The following is a 16832-nucleotide window of genomic DNA, read 5'->3' as shown; positions in this document are numbered from 1 at the left end:
GAGCCACACACACTTCGTTCCCAGGTTTTTTGTTGACGCCTCTTTGTTTGCCCAGCCCTTAAATGTTTGTATTGCTCAGTGTTCTGTCCTCAGACATTTCATCGTCTCACTCAACACCAACCTACTCTACCTTCACCCAGGGATAGCTCGTCTTCTCTCAAGGATTCAATTACCAACTAGTTGTCCCCCAAATCTCTAACTGTGAATTAAATCTCTCTCCTGAACTTGAGATAGTGTTAGCCAACTGCCTACCATACACCAGCACTAGGATGTCCAGTGGGTACCTTCAAATCAACATGTTCAAAACTGAGCTCATCATATTGTATTCTCAAAACTACTCCTCATCCAGTGTCTTCTACATCAGTATCCACTCCCTTGTCCAAGCCAAAAATACCGGCGTCATTCTTGGTTCTTCTCTCCCCAAATCTCCCACACCAATGCGTCACCAAGAACTGTCAATGCTACCTTCTACCTATTTATTGAATCCACCCACTCCTCTCCATTTCTACTAACACCATCATCTCCCCCCTAAACTGCTGTAATAGCTTCATCATTGGTCAACCTGACCTTGATCTTGCCCCAGTGTGCATGCAGTCAGAGGGATCTTTCTGAAGCAAAATCAATTATATCATTCTCCTGCTTCAACCCTTTCACAGCTTCCCAATACCAATCTGGATTAAATTTAAAGTCTTTGACATGGCTCTATAACATTCTGCATCAGCTGTCCCCTGTTGACCTCTTCAGCAGTTTCTCTACAAAATCACTCGCTTAGACCACTATTTCTTTCAGTTGTTTTAGTGGTCATACTTCCTTTTCTCTCTGGATCACCACATCAGGTGTTTCCTGCTTAGGTCACCCCTTGCCTCTCATTTAGCTAATTCCAACTCATCCCCTAGGTCCTGGTTTAAACATGACTTCTTCCGAAAAGCCTTCCCGATCCTTCCAGTCCGAGATAGGTGGCCCTCCCTATGCACTACATTAGTACCCTTTGTCTCCCCATGTTGAACTTAACAGATCGTCTTGTAATTGATGGTTTACTTGTCTTTCTTCTAGACTATATTCTCCATGAGGGTGTTTTTAGGCCTCTGATGCTAAGTACATAGGAGATGTGCAAGAAGTATTTGTGAGATGGAATTGAATTCAGTGTCACCAAGGATCCTTACCAAATGCAAAGCTTTTATGTTCATTTTCAATCTTTCCAAATACTCAAATTATTTGATCCTTCCCTGTGTTCTTCAAGTTATTCTCTGTTTTCAGAGACAGCATTGTGGGTAAATTCCCTTTCTACATTTTTAAAAAGATTATTTATTTATTTATTTATTTATTTATTTGAGAGAGAGAGAAACAGAGAGAGCAAGCACACACAGGGGAGGGGCAGAGGGAGTGAGAAGCAGACTCCCCGCTGAGCAGGGAGCCCCACGTGGGGCTCGATCCCAGGACCCTGGGATAATGACCTGAGCCGAAGGCAGATGCCCAACCAACTGAGCCACCCAGGCGCCCCCGCCTTTCTACATTTTTGACAATTTCTAGTCCTTCTTGTTTGCTGACCCTTCTCCTGTCCCTTAACTTTTGACTTTTGCCCAAGACCCTATTCTTCACATTTCTACCTTTCTTTTCCACATTCATTGTCCAGAACATAAAAGACATTCAAAAACTATTTGTTTCTTTCCTTCCTTCATTCCTCAGATATTCATTTAATCTCATGTTTCAAATATCTCCCAGGTCCCTGTTTTAGTCAGAGTAATCCAATGGAGTACCGGTTGCCTGACACTTTAAATGAACTGTAAATAAACACCATAGCACCCAACCACCCCAACTCAGTTAATTCTTGGAATATAATTTCTGTGTTTGTCGGTGGAAACTAAGAGCCTCCTAATCACTGGGGCTCTATACATCAGGCATCTCTAGCTCCCTCATCTACTTTATAGCATGTATGCAAGTAGCCAGCAAGTCTTAACACAATTTCCTTTGAAATGTGGCTCATGTATTGATTCCTTTCTCTCCTTTTCCCTTCCACTATTCTGCTCTTGTCTCTTCACCCTTAGATTACATAGTAATCTAGACATCTTCCTGGTTGACCTTTCTGACTTCAATATCACCCACTTTCAGATCTGTTCTGTACACTGTTGCAAGGCTAATTACTCATACACACTCCTTTCGTGGCCTGGGGCTTTTCATAGAGTAGATTCAATAAATATGAGAATGCCAATTCACTCCCCCTCAAGAACTTACAGTGACTACAAATCATCGGCTAAGTCCAAATTCTTCTTCCTGACTTTTTTCCTTCTCTCTGGCCCTCACCAGCTTTTTCAGCTTTCACCCAACTCTATACTGTTCTTCTCTGCATCGTATTGCTAAGCTTCTTGCCTTTCTCCAAACACATCCTACTTTGTTTCGTCGTACTTGTTGGTTCCCCTACGTTGGCCAAACGCTGCCAGTGCTAAAAGACTGATATTGTTAGTATTGAATGAAAAAGTCACTTTTTCCTCTTACTGTGATAGATTTAATGTGTATTCTGTGCCCCCATTTGTTCCTTGTTTGTACTTAAAACATTTATGACTTTCTTCCAGGTATCAGTAATACGCATGTCTGCCCAGTAAACTCCATGAGATTAGGGACTCTTGTTCACCCTTATAACCCCTGAAAGCACCCGAACCAATGTCTGGAATGCACTGGTTAATTATTCTTTGAATGGGATCGGCCACATCTGCAAGTTCCTTATCCACCCTCTTCCTTATATCCCCACTCTTGGCTTTGACTTCTCTAATAGGCAGCTCTCTTTGAGTAAAATCCGGTTGGACACACCCGGCTCTGGTGAGACTCTCCCAGTTTCGGTAGGAGCAGCTTCTGGATGTCGGCCTAATTTCCAAGGCTCATTTTAATCTGGCTCTCCAATTTATAGAGCCTCGCTTCTCATTTGTTTCTGAGAATGTGTCCTCCAGTCCACATTATGTTAAATCTTTCAGCTAAGTCGTTGTTCACACCATTGCCCGTTCGAGAAATACTCTTCCCTTATTCTGATCAAATCCTCCCCAGACTTCAGACCCAGCTTAAATCTTACTTTATCCACAATGTCATGTTTAACTGTTTGAGTGCACGTTTATCTCTCCCATGTCTGAATTCCTTTGGCAGAGATATTATAATATATTATGGTATTCTCGAACTCCGTGATGCATGTGTCTTGCTATTTTCAGCAGGAGTGTTCGCTCTCCAGGGCAAGGATCATATCTTAATTGTCTTTGATAATAGTGCTACTGATTATTAATTTGATAAGTCAACAGGGCTCTTTTCATCCTTATTACTAATTTCTCCTAAGTTGAAAAAAAAACTTAGATCCCCATAGCCTACTTTTGCCTACAAAAGAACCATAGGACCAGGTTTGTGAGAAGGCCTAAAGATCAGCCAATATTACTCAAAGTGATAGATTTTTTAAAAGATTTTATTTATTTATTTGAGAGAGAGAGAGAGAGAGAGAGAGAGAGAGCGTGAGCATGCAGTGGGGAGGGGCAGAGGGAGAGGGAGAAACAAACTCCCTGCTGGGCAGGGAGACTGACAGGGGACTCGATCCCAGGACCCTGGGATCATGACCTGAGCCAAGGCAGACACCTAATAGACTGAGCCACCCAGGCGCCCAAAGTGATAGATTTTTAAAAAATCAATTTTTTTGACAACTAAATCAGAGTTTGTTCACAGTCTAGCTGGCTGTCTTGTGAGAGGTTAAGGCAGCTGGGAAAAGAGTGCATTAAAAATTGTTGATGGTTAAGGCAGCTGGGAAAAGAGTGAATTAAAAATGGTTGATTTGGGGGGCACCTGGGTGACTCAGTCGGTTAAGCATCTGCCTTCAGCTCAGGTCATGGTCCCGGGGTCCTGGGATGGAGCCAACCATGGGCTCCCTGCGCAGCGAGGAGTCTCCTTCTCCCTCTCCCAATGACCCTCCCCCCTGCTCCTGCCCTCACTCTCTCTCTCAAATGAATAAATAAAAAATCTTTTTTAAAAAGTGGTTGATTTTTATGGCTACCAGAGAAACATGGTTGAACAAGGCCCCAGTAAATTAAACTCATTATCATTTTTTTTTAATCATAGGAGAGATAACAAATCCTAAGTTCCTGATGACTAGGCTATTCTAGGCCTAAACTCTACATGGGTGATATTGGGACTCCCACCATAGATTTAGTCCATTTGTGCACTTAAGAGGCTGTTTAAAAGGCCTGCCATACTAGGCCTGCTTTCAGCCCGAGAAGTGTGCATTAGCGCCATGAATGGCATGAGGAAGAGCAGAACAAAAGGCACAGTGTAGCTGAGGTTTTATGTGAATTACTCTCTCTACTTTCATGATGTGCCGGGGGCGGGGGGGTGGAATAACAGCGTTCCTCCCCGTCTTTCTGTATTTTTATGTTCATTTCTTATTCTAACGAATCCGTTTCCTCTTAGGCAGTTGGATATTTTTCTAACACAATGAACTGGTTAGGTTAACTGCATCTGAATTTTCCTCCTTTTGCTTTAAAACTACTATAAAGAAACTATGCTATTGACCATGTCAGAAGGCAGATGAGATCAGACACTTTATGGAGGTCTGGTTTGCTTCTTCCAGTCACTCAGTTTTATATTTTTTCTATTAATAAGGATAAAAAGTTGCATTCTTTCTTTGGTCTCTGTTTGGTCTTTTCCAGCTGCCACAGAACTATGAACTCTTCTATCATCACTGTTCCTCTGAAAGCCTTTAACCCTTACCAGTCACTGGCCACTGCTCTGATGGGTCACTGCAGTCATCAGTTTGTATGGACCGCCAATGGCTACCTGCAAAAAGCATTCTTTTTTTTTTTTTTTAAAGATTTTATGTATTTATTTGACAGAGACACAGCGAGAGAGGGAACATAAGCAGGGGGAGTGGGAGAGGGAGAAGCAGGTTTCCTGCTCAGCAGAGAGCCCGATGCGGGGCTCGATCCCAGGTCCCGGGGATCATGACCTGAGCTGAAGGCAGACGCTTAACAACTGAGCCACCCAAGTGCCTCTACAAAAAGTATTCAATTAGAAATGTTCCCTCAATTTAATAAAGCTTTCTAGTCTTTTTATAAAAAGCACTTAGCAACCATGTCCATGCAGAAACCTGAATAGGAATATTCATAGCAGCATGATGCATAATAGTCAAGAAATGGAAACAACCCAAGTGTCCATTGATGGATGAATGGATAAACAAAAATGTGATATAGCCACACAACACAACATTACTTGGCACTGAAAAGAACTAAGTACGGATAGAAGTTACTGGATGGATGAACCTTGAAAACACTAAATGAAAGAAGCCTGACAGAAAGAACACATTATACGATCCCATTTATATGAAACGTCCGGAATAGGTAAATCTATAGAGACAGAAAGTAGAGTGTTTGCCAGGGCCTGGGGGGAAGGGTGAATAAAGCATCATACTAATAGGTATGGGTATTCTTTTGGGGTGATGAAGATATTCAAATTAGATTGTGATGATGGTTGCACAACTCTGTAAATATACTAAGGAACTTGGAATCATATATTTCATTTTTTTAATTTTTTAAAAAGATTTTATTTATTTGACAGAGAGAAAGACACAGCGAGAGAGGGAACACAAACAGGGGGAGTGGGAGAGGGAGAAGCAGGCTTCCCCGCAGAGCAGGGAGCCCGATGCGGGGCTCGATCCCAGGACCCTGGGATCATGACCTGAGCTGAAGGGAGACGTTGAACGACTGAGCCACCCAGGCGCCCCAAGAATCGTACATTTTAAATGGGTGAATTTGAATGGTATGGGAATTATATCTCAATCTAAGAAAAACTTAGAAACATCACTTGAGGACAGGACTAGATCCCAATTTCAAATACCAGTTTTGCATCAGAATCTCCAGGGGTAGAGAATCTGAAATCTATATTTCTTTTTTCTTTTTTTTTTTTGAGGGGGAGAGGAGGAGGTAGGAGCAGAGGGAGAGGGAGAGAGAATCTTAAGCAGGCTCTGCCCCCAGCGTGGAGCCCAACACAGGGCTCAATCTCACAACTCTGAGAGCAGGACCTGAGCTGAAACCCAGAATCGGACTCTTAACTGAATGAGCCACCCAGGCACCCCTGAAATCTACATTATGACAAAGTTGTGGATGATTACTATGTACAAGTGAAGTTTGAGGATCACTAAATTAGAAGATACAAACCTTCACTGTCTTCATGAACTGCGACTGCAAATGTCTCCACCCAGGGAAAGATTAGAGCCACTTTCAAGTGAATAATACTCACCTTCTTAGTTTTTTCTGTTGTTGTTACTGTCGTAGTTTGAGTATACATGTTGGTGGATCTTTCTTCATGTATTTACTTTCAATTTTCAAATTGTTTCTTTCATTCCTGGGAAAGAAATGGTGAAAACACAGAAACCACTAATACTCTGTCCCCTGCTAAAGTCAGATAGCTGTTATCACTTTCACTTCTGAAGGCATTAGCAGAAAAATAATTCAAGGTTTTTTTTTCCTTCCAAAGTTAAGGCAAGAAAATCAAGATTCACATTGTACAGCAAGTGAGAACTCAGTGAAGTTAGAACTTAAGATTCTCTGTCTTGAGTGGCTTTTGCTCAGCTGTCATCAAGGTTTTTTTTTTTTTAATTGTACATGTGTGTGGTATTGATTTCCTAAAAGATGTCATGATAACCATATACCACATTCTAGCTCTATAAAGAAAAGTCTCTTCTTCCTATGCCATTTTAGAAATTGAAGTTCTCCCTCATAGTATGCCTATTCAAAAAAACGAATTCTGTTATGATATTCAAAGCAGATCGATAAATACTATTGGAGTTTAAGGGCTGAACAAGTCCTCTGAATATCATTATGGAAAAATTCTTTTCCTGTCAGCAATTCCAGCCGATCTTGGTGATCTTATTATCAGAAGTAACTCAACAAGCTGGATTGACATTTGACAGGTGACTGACAAGGTACTAATTTTAACGATCAGACAGAACCAGCTTAGGGAAGGGAAATGTAGGGTAAATACAGCGTGAGTCTACAAGTCCTATATATGTTTCACACTGATGGAGTTCCTTGTGCCATTAACTATGTAATAATTCATGTGGTAAAAATGTTAGGACACTTCTTGTTTTTCAAAAACAATAGGACACTATTGTTTTTCAAATAAAAAATGATATCCGCAGAGCACAGTTAACGAAGTTTTAGTCATTTATGAGAAAACCATTTCTTACTTCCTGAAAATCTAAACTAAACATATGAAATGTAAATGAACACAAGATAGGGTTTAATGATGTATAATTACTTGAAATCTGATTTTCACGTGTGAATGATTAGCAGTTGATGTTCATACAGTCAATAAAACTCAGTACACATTCATTGACCTCTCTGGTGATGCCAGGAAGTGCACGGTGTAGACATTGTGCTATCAGATGAATAAGAGATGGTCCCTGACCTTGAGGAGTCCAGCAGAGGAAGTAGCCAGTCTTACTGATTCATAAATTATATCCGTAATAATAGACTATGGTTCTAGGTACTGAAAAAAAATTCCTGAGAATGAAATATTTGGCTAGGTATTTGAACTTAGCAAAAGCTAAAAATCTTCCTTTCATAAAAGTCACAATGATATGTAGGCCATGACAATAGCGTGAAATTCCAAATGCTAGGCAGTAAATAATGTTGGTTTTTGGATAAACTATTTCTTATAATTTTAATAGGTGGACATACAGATTGCACATGTCCTGTCACTCTGAGTTCTGCACATTCCCTGCGCTTTCATGAGTTTCAATTTATAATCTTCGCACTTTGTTATTACAGTGCTTGACATTTAATTTCTGAAGACTGAAAAAAGAAAAAAAAAATAAGGGGAACACCAGCAAGTATTAAAAGTCCTCAATAATGTTTAGATTTCAGTAATTCGAGGAATATCTGCTTTAAAAGAAAAGGATTGGTTGGGAGATTTTTTTTTTTATAGCCTTGGGTCTATTTTTGGTCTATTGGAAATAACTTGGATCTGCAAGATCATGCTGCTCTTTGCTTTGTGAATGGAATTTTGGATATAGCAGATAGTACTGACTACCCTTGCCAGGAAGTCTAGCAGACTGAAGACTGAAGTTTCTCTCACAGTACTCTTTTCTTCCCTTCCTGTATCACAGAAATTTCTAGATCTTGATATTGGATTTAAGTGAATTTATAATTACTCTCATGTACATGGCAAAAACAGTCCACTAGAAGCTTTTTTTTTTTTTTTTCCAGCTCTCTGTTGCTGGTAATAAAGGAGGAAAATTACAGATAAGTTTTCCTGAATATCCTCAGAGGCTCAATTTCAGAACCCTATCATGGAACCAGGCTCTGAGCTGGGGAAAGCATACATTTGAAAGTACCACAACTGCAGCTGGAACTTGGTCTTAATTAAGGAGGCTGATGGAAATAATTTCCTTTTTAACAAAAACTACATGGGAAGAAAAAGTTAATTTAGGAAAATATGTCACATGACAACATTTGTCAGTTTGAAGCCTAAGGTAATCCTGAGAGTATAAATCCAGTTTCCTCCAAAATATTTCAGAATAAAGACAACCTGACTATTTTTTGAAAACCAACATTTTATTTCCAGCTAACTCATCTACTTTTTAAAAGACCATTGTAAAGAGTATTTTTGGGTTCACAGCAAAATGGAACAGAAGGTACAGAGAGTTCCCATATATCCCTTGCCTACATGCACACATGGCCTCCCCCACTACCAACATCCTGCGCCATTTGTTATAGTTGATGAACCTACACAGACATATCTTTATCACCCAAAGTCCGTAGTTTACATTAAGATTCACTGTTGGGGGCGCCTGGGTGGCTCAATCGGTTAAGCGGCAGGCTCTTGATTTCAACTCAGGTCATGACCTCAGGGTCATGAGATTGAGCCCTGCATTGGATTCTGCTGAGCCTGCTTGAGGATTCTCTCTCTCCTTCCCCCCCTGGCCCTCCCCCTCTTTGGACGCATGCTCTTTCTCTCTCAAAAAATAAATAAATCTTCAAAAAAAAAAAAAAAGATTCACTGTTGATTCTGCATATTCTATGGGCTTCAACAAATGTATCATAACTTGTAGCCACCATTAGCGTGTCCTACAAAACAGTTTTCCTCCCCTAAAAATCCTCTGTGCTTGACTTACTTGTTCCGCATCTACTTTTAAAATAGCCAGATCGTTCCGTATCTCTCATCTGCCTCATCTGGGGTTTCTCAACCTTGGACTCTTAACATTTTGGACAAGCTACTTCTTTTTTTAAGGGGATATCTTGCGCATTGTAGGATGTTTGGTGGCATTCCTGTGGCATCTGTGGGGTAGAGGCCACTCTCTGTTGTGACAGCCCAAAATGTCTCCAGACATTGCCAAATGCCCCCCGGGAACGGGCAGCAAAATCATCCCCTGTTAGGAACCTCTGGCCTAATCTAAGGCATCCTCCACTTTCAAGACAATGTCTGTGTTATTCTCTTATGACTTGTACGGTTAGTCATTAAGCGTCAGTCAACAAATATTTATTCTGCCTACTATGTGCTTGGCCATAGCCAAGAGTTATCAAATTGTTTATATATTAGAAGTGTTAGGGCAGAGGACGAGCGGTTACAATAAATGTAAACAAGGCATAGCTATGCATGGCAGCTACATTGAACCTTGAGGCATGATAATCAAATCAGTTCGGCCATCTTCAGAATCTTCTGACCATTTACAACAGCATGAAACCAGAGGGAAAATGCATTGCTAGATCTTTAAGATTGCTTAACTGATTGGACCTGCTCCGCTGTGGTCTGGTTCAGCAATCACACACAAGATACGGACGATGCCCCTACAGGGAAATAGTTCTGAATAATTAGCCAGGGGAGGTCGGTTCTACACAAGTCTCCACTCCCACTCCACCACCACGTTCCCGTGATGTACAGGATTTTTGCCTGATTTCCATGGAGAGTTGCCAATAAGCACCACAGTTCTTTCATTTAGCCTCTGCGGGTAGAGACAGAAGTGGTGATAAGTTGGAATCCTTTCTCATTTGCTCAATACCTGTAACATTTTGGTTGCTAAATTGGAATGTAACTGAACAAGTACAATGGGAGATTTTACTTGGAGATTCTCCTTGTAAAGATTTAGGCATTAAAGGAGTCAGTTCGCGAGAGGACTGATAAGAAATGAAAAAGGGAACCGAAGCGATGGGCCATGGCACACCTTAGCAAAACTTCTCCTCTTTGCAGATGGCTTCAAGTTCTGTATTTCCTCCGTTTTCTCCTCCTTTTGGGGGGGGGGCAGATTTATTACAGTCATTTTGATTTCTCCTTACTTTTGTTTATTTGGCTTTTTTTAAAAAATGATGGATTGGGGCGCCTGGGTGGCTCAGTGGGTTAAGCATCTGCCTTCAGCTCAGGTCATGATCCCAGAGTCCTGGGACTGAGTCCCGCATTGGGTTCCCTGCTCGGTGGGGAGTCTGCTTCTCCCTCTCCCTCTGCCCCTCCCGCCCCCACCCCCCGCTCGTGGGCTCTCTCTCAAATAAATAAATAAAATCTTTTAGAAAATGATGGATCAAAAATAAATAAATTCAGAATTGACTCACTAAAGACAATTGACCACATTTAAGTTAGTTTTTATTTCCAAGGCACTCCCTGAAGGATATGGGGGGGACTTATTCCTTAGTTCTTAGACTGAATTGATAGGTATATTCCCCTTTGGGGACCTGAGAATTGGTCTTCTCATCTATAAGTAACTTGTGAGATTTCTTCCAGGTCTGTCTGTGATCTGTTGGCTATTGTCATTAATATAGACTGGACCATGATGCATGCTGGGACCTCAGCAAAAGGAAGAAGGAAGGTGTAGGAAAGAATCTTGGAAAGGGCATGACTGAAATTCTATGGGCTAACTCAGTTGTAGGACTATACCTTCAAGACTGTGGGTAGCCCATGAAATCAGAGTCTGAAGAATGAGGCAAATTTGAGCCGTATTCAAAGGACAATCAGGTCCTGGCATTGGGGTAAGGGACAGCAGCAGGACTAAACATTTGAGGGCAAGACCTGGTATCAGATGGTCTACTGGGATTAGAGCAAGATGCCAGCTAGAAGAGGAAGCCATGCAGAGCAGAATCCAGCTCCCAGGGACCATGAGAGAAGAAAGGATTTCTTGGAGAATCAGAGCACCAGCCCATCAGGCTGGAACTCAGAGGAAGATCTCACCTCAAGGTGAGAATTATAGCCCTAATCAGAAAAGCAAGGTGAGAAGCCAGAGAGGTTAGCCCAATACTTGTTGCGTCAGAGAAGAGGACGCAGTTCAGCGAACACAGACATAGAGGAACGTGGACAGTCATGTCTATTCTGTGTCTCGTACTGACAGGATGGAATGCCTAATATCCCGCTCTTGTAGGCAGTATTTGGCTCACTAGAGGTAGGAGGTAGAATACTCCTAGCCTCTGTCAGAGCGGCAAGGAAAGGTAGAGATTAACAGAAGGCTACCTCGTATACTTTGTTTCATTCAACGCCTCTATTTGACAATGCTTTGATAGTCACACAAACATCATACTTAGTTGATTGCTAACTTCTCTCTGCTACTTCTATCAGAATTGGCTGCAACCTCTTAGGGAATTAAACATGATCAGGCCCTAATGATTGGGCTACGAGATTTCTGTGTATCAGTGGAGTTTAGACACTAAACCAGGGTTGGCAAACTTCTTCTGCAAAGGTCCAGATAGTAAATATTTGAGGCTTTGCCTGCCGTGCAGAATGTGTCGTAAGTACTCAGCTCTGTCATTGTAACACGAAAGCAGCCATGGACAATATATAAACAGATGGGTGTGGCTCTGTTCCAATAAATCTTTATTTATGGACCTTGGAATTTGAATTTCATAAATGTTCGTGTGTCATGAAAATATTCTTCTTTTGATTTGTTTCTGCTTAAAAACGTCAAAATCATTCTTAGCTTGTGAACCATGCAAAAACAGGCGGCAGGTCATAGTTTGCAACTCCTGATTTAGTGCCAGTGATTCAACTAATTCTGGGCTCCCAATACCATGAGCAGGGCCACGATATCCTACTGATAGGATTCACCTTGCTCCAGGCTCTGGTAAAAATCAGGCCACAGACAGGAACACTGTAATAAACTCTAGCTAATATCCACTCATAAAATCAGTCTGCTTGATGGTTCTGCTCTCTTTCTACACTTTGATCTGGTAACAGGGCTCGGATATAGTTGCTATTGATAAAACCACTTGAGTTGCACGCCAGTGCCTATGAATACACTTTCTTGTACGTCTTGAGTTTTGCTTGGCACCCAGTTCCTACAACACTAGACTCTCGCCCTGACTCCCAACCCAAAGTGCTCCTAGAGATGGGAGTGTTGTATTTTTTTTAACTTTTGAAATTTTTAAAATTGATATATAGCTGATATATAACATTATATTAGTTTCAGGTGCACAGCATGATTCAATATTTGCATATTTTGTGAAACGATCGCCCCAGTAAGTCGAGTTTAACATCCATCATCATACATAGCCACAATTTTTTTTCTCGTGATGAGAACTTTTAAGACCTACTCTCTTAGCCACTTTCAAATATGTCGTAGAGGATTATTAACCATAGTCACCATACTGTATATTATAACCCCGTGACTTATTTATTTTAGAACTGGAAGTTTGTACCTTTTGATCTCCTTAACTCACCTGAGGGTTTTTTTAATTCCACATATAAGTGAGAACATACATTATCGGTCTTTGAGTTATTTCACTTACCATAATGCCCTCAAGGTCCATCCGTTTTGTTGCAGATGGTGAGATTTCCTTCTTTTTGTGACTCATAGTATTCCAGGGTGTGTCACGCATTTTCTTTATCCACTCATCCATCCATAAACACGTAAGTCGGTGGGAGTGTTGTATATTGACTTTAGTGCCCATGGCCAGGTTCCTGTGATCTCCCTGATGTCAACTCTCTACCTGCCTAAATCATCCTCTTGTGGTTGGTCCAGTTCTAGGTCTAGCTAGCCTGGCCAATCTCATCAAGCTCAAATGAGACATTTAGCATCATATGAACAGAGAGACATGTAGGAAAAGGAAATATATAATAATAATAATAATACACATCCAGAGGCTGTCTTTCAATAACTTTTGTTATAGCCCAAAAACAAATGGAACAATTTCTTTGTCTTGCTCTATCCTTTAAGAAGCACAAGTATTGGGGCACCTGGGTGGCTCATTTGGTTGAACGTCTGACTCTTGGTTTCAGCTCAGGTCATGATCTTGGGGTTGTGGGATCGAGCCCCGTGTTGGGCTCTTTGCTCAGCGCAGAGTCTGCCTGTCCCTCTCCCTGCCCCTCCTCTCCCTCTCTCTCAAATAAATAAATAAAATCTTTAAAAAAATAAGTAAAAGTATTGAGAACCAATTTTTTTTCCTGCCACAATGGCTGCTCAACACTGAGGTAAAAATCATATATGCTCAGTAAAACTCTCAGTAACTACATCAAGGCACAATAAGAAGTATTTACTTTTGGTGTTTGCAGTCCTGTCAAGTCTCTGAGTTCATTTTTCATGGTTAAGACCTTTCCAAAATTTTATGGACTATGCAAAGTGATTCAGTCATGCAGTTTAGTATTTTTAATAATTCTCTCTTGCATGTCCTGAATTCTACACTATCATAGGTCAATTTCCCCAACTGCCAAAGTATAAACTACTTCTTCAAGATGAAGCTATACATTATAACATAGGCGATGCATTTCAACTTTTCGTTAACATACCATTCATCCTTGGCAAAGGCAATAGGAAGAAACTGTATCGACAGCTCCCCATTTTGAGGTCTCGTATTTTGTGGGATGAAGTCTGGGAATGTGTATTTCCAACCTAAGTGTTATACCTGGTCTTTCATCAACAGGAAAATAGGTCATCTGCTCTGTGCCAGGATTTTCAAATGTGGTCAATTATGAAAAATATGCATTGCCTGTAACTCAGTGACACTTGAGGATGGAGATAACATGACCTAAAGATTTAGAGTGTCTATTATTAAAGACCTAGTTTGGATATTCCAGAAACCAAATGTCTAGACATAACCCATACTTTTGATTTCTAAGTAGAAGTATGGATTTACAGTTATCTGTTAGTCTCCACAACCAGGACAGGCCTCTATGCTACCATCAGATTGGCTCTTTTTGACTACTTTGGTTATGTTTATTCTGCTATCGTACTTGGCACAGACGAACAGATTGATACTTTGGGAACCATTCCAGGTTTTTTTTGTTGTACAAATATGACCTCCAAGCAAAATGTAAAAATGCCTTAGTGAATATATTTGTCACATGGGAAAACGGGTCTAATTATTTTATAGTACTATGAACCATACAATTATTTTTTTAATTTAGTTTAATTATAAATTCCAGTATAGTTAACATATAGTGTTATATTAAAATTAGTTTTCAGTGTACAATAGAGTGATTCAACAATTCCATACGTCACCCTGTGCTCATCACAAGTGCCCTCCTCCTTAATCCCCAACGCCTGTTTCACCCAACCCCTACCTCCCTCCCCTCTGGTAAACATCAGTTTGTTCTCTGTAGTTAAGATTCTGTTTCTTGATCGCTCTCTCTCTCTCTCTCTTTCCTTGGCTCATATTTTTGTTTGTTTCTTAAATTGCATATATGAATGAAATCATATGGTATTTGTCTTTCTCTGACTGACTTATATTGCTTAGTATTATACTCTCTAGCTCCATCTGTGTCATTGCAAACGGCAGGATTTCATTATTTCTTATGGCTGAATAATATTCTATTGTGTATATACACCGCATCTTCTTTATCCATTTATTAGTCAATGGTCACTTGGGCTGTTTCCATATCTTAACTCTTGTAGATAATGCTGCTATAAACATGGGGGTGCATGTATCCCTTTGAATTAGTATTTTTGTAGCCTTTGGGTAAATAGTAGTGTGTGTGTGCTAGTAGTGTGATTGCTAGATCAGAGGGTAGATCTATTTTTAACTTTTTGAGGAGCATCCACACTGTTTCCCACAGTGGCTGCACCAGTTTGCATTCCCACCAACAGTGCAAGAGGGTTCCTTTTTCTCTACCTCCTCGCCAACACTTGTTTTTAATTGAGCTTTGATTTTAGTCATTCTGACAGGTGTGAGGTGATATCTCGTTATAGTTTTGATTTGCATTTCCCTGATGATGAGTGATGTTGAGCATCTTTTCATGTGTCTGTTGGCCATCTGTGTATCTTCTCTTTTTTTTTTAAGATTTTACTTATTTATTTGAGAGAGAGAGCAACAGAGGGAGAGAGAGAGGGATCATGAACAGGAGGGAGCTGACTCCTGGCTCAGCAGGGAGCCTGACACGGGGCTGGATCCCAGGACCCTGGGGACATGACTTGAGCCGAAGGCAGACGCTTAACCGACTGAGCCACCCAGGTGCCCCATCCGTATGTCTTCTTTGGGAAAATGTCTGTTCATGTCTTCTGCCCATTTTTTAATTGGATTATTTATATTTTAGGTATTGAGTGGTATCAGTTCTTTATATATTTTGGCTACTAACCTTTTATCAGATATGTCCTTTGCAAATATTGTCTCACACTCAGTGAGTTGCCTTTTCGTTTTGCTGATTGTTTCCGTCACTGTGCAGACGCTTTTTTATTTTGATGGGGTCCCAATAGTTCATTTTTGCTTTTTTTTCCCCTGTGCTTCAGGAGACGTATCTAGAAAAACGTTGCTGTGGCCGATGTCAGAGAAATTACTGCCTGTGCTCTCTTCCAGGATTTTTATGGTTTCAGGTCTCACATTTAGGTCTTTAATCTTACTTTTGTGTATGGTAAAAGAAAGTGGTCCTGTTTCATCCTTTTGCATATTGCTGTCCAGTTTTCCCGGCACCATTTGTTGAAGAGACTGTCTTTTTCCCATTGGATATTCTTTCCTACTTTATCAAAGATTAATTGACCATATAATTATGGGTTCATTTCTCGGTTTTCTATTCTGTTCTATTGATCTACATGTCCATTTTATGCCAGACCATACTGTGCTGATGACTACAGCTTTATGATAGAACTTGAAATCCAGAATTGTGATACCTCCAGTTTTGTTCTTCTTTTTCAGAATTGCTTTGGTTATTCAGGGTCTTCTGTGGTTCCATACAAATTTTAGGATTGTTTGTTCCAGTTCTGTGAAAAATGCTGTTGGTATTTTAATAGGGATTGCATTAAATGTGTAGATTGCTTTGGGTAGTATAGACATTGTAACCATATTTGTTCTTCCAATTCATGAGCATGTAATGTCTTTCCATTTCTTTGTGTCATCTTCAATTTCCTTCACCAGTGTTTTATAGTTTTTAGAGTATAGGTCTCTCACCTCTTTGGTTAGGTTTATTCCTAGGTATGTTATTATTTTTGATGCAACTGTAAATGGAATTGTTTTTTTAGTTTCTCTTTCTGCTGCTTCATTATTAGTGTATAGAAATGTAACTCTTATGTATATTGACTTTTTTATCCCGCGACTTTACTGAATTCATTTATCAGATCTAGTAGTTTGTTGGTGGAGTCTTTGGGGTTTTCTACACTGAGTGATCATGTCATCTGCAAATAGTGAAAGTTTTACTTTTTCCTTACCAACTTGGATGCCTCTTATTTCCTTTTGTGTGGTTGCTGTGGCTAGGACTTCCAGTACTATGTTGAATAAAAGTGGTGACAGCAGACATCCTTGTCTTGTTCTGACCTTTGGGGGAAAGCTCTCAGTTTTTCCCCATTGAGGATGATGCTTGCTGTGAACCACACAATTCTTAATCACAGGGCAAAAGGAAGATAGAGTGAGCAGCCAAAGAAATGTGGGAAAATACAGAAGAAATGAAGGATGGTGCTAATCTAACCAGTTTCA

Source organism: Eumetopias jubatus, unplaced genomic scaffold (assembly GCF_037043125.1).
Source record: "Eumetopias jubatus isolate StellerSeaLion01/CBP00866 unplaced genomic scaffold, mEumJub1_p1.0 scaffold_11, whole genome shotgun sequence".
Taxonomy (NCBI): Eukaryota; Metazoa; Chordata; class Mammalia; order Carnivora; family Otariidae; genus Eumetopias; species Eumetopias jubatus.
This window is presented reverse-complemented; position numbering follows the sequence as displayed.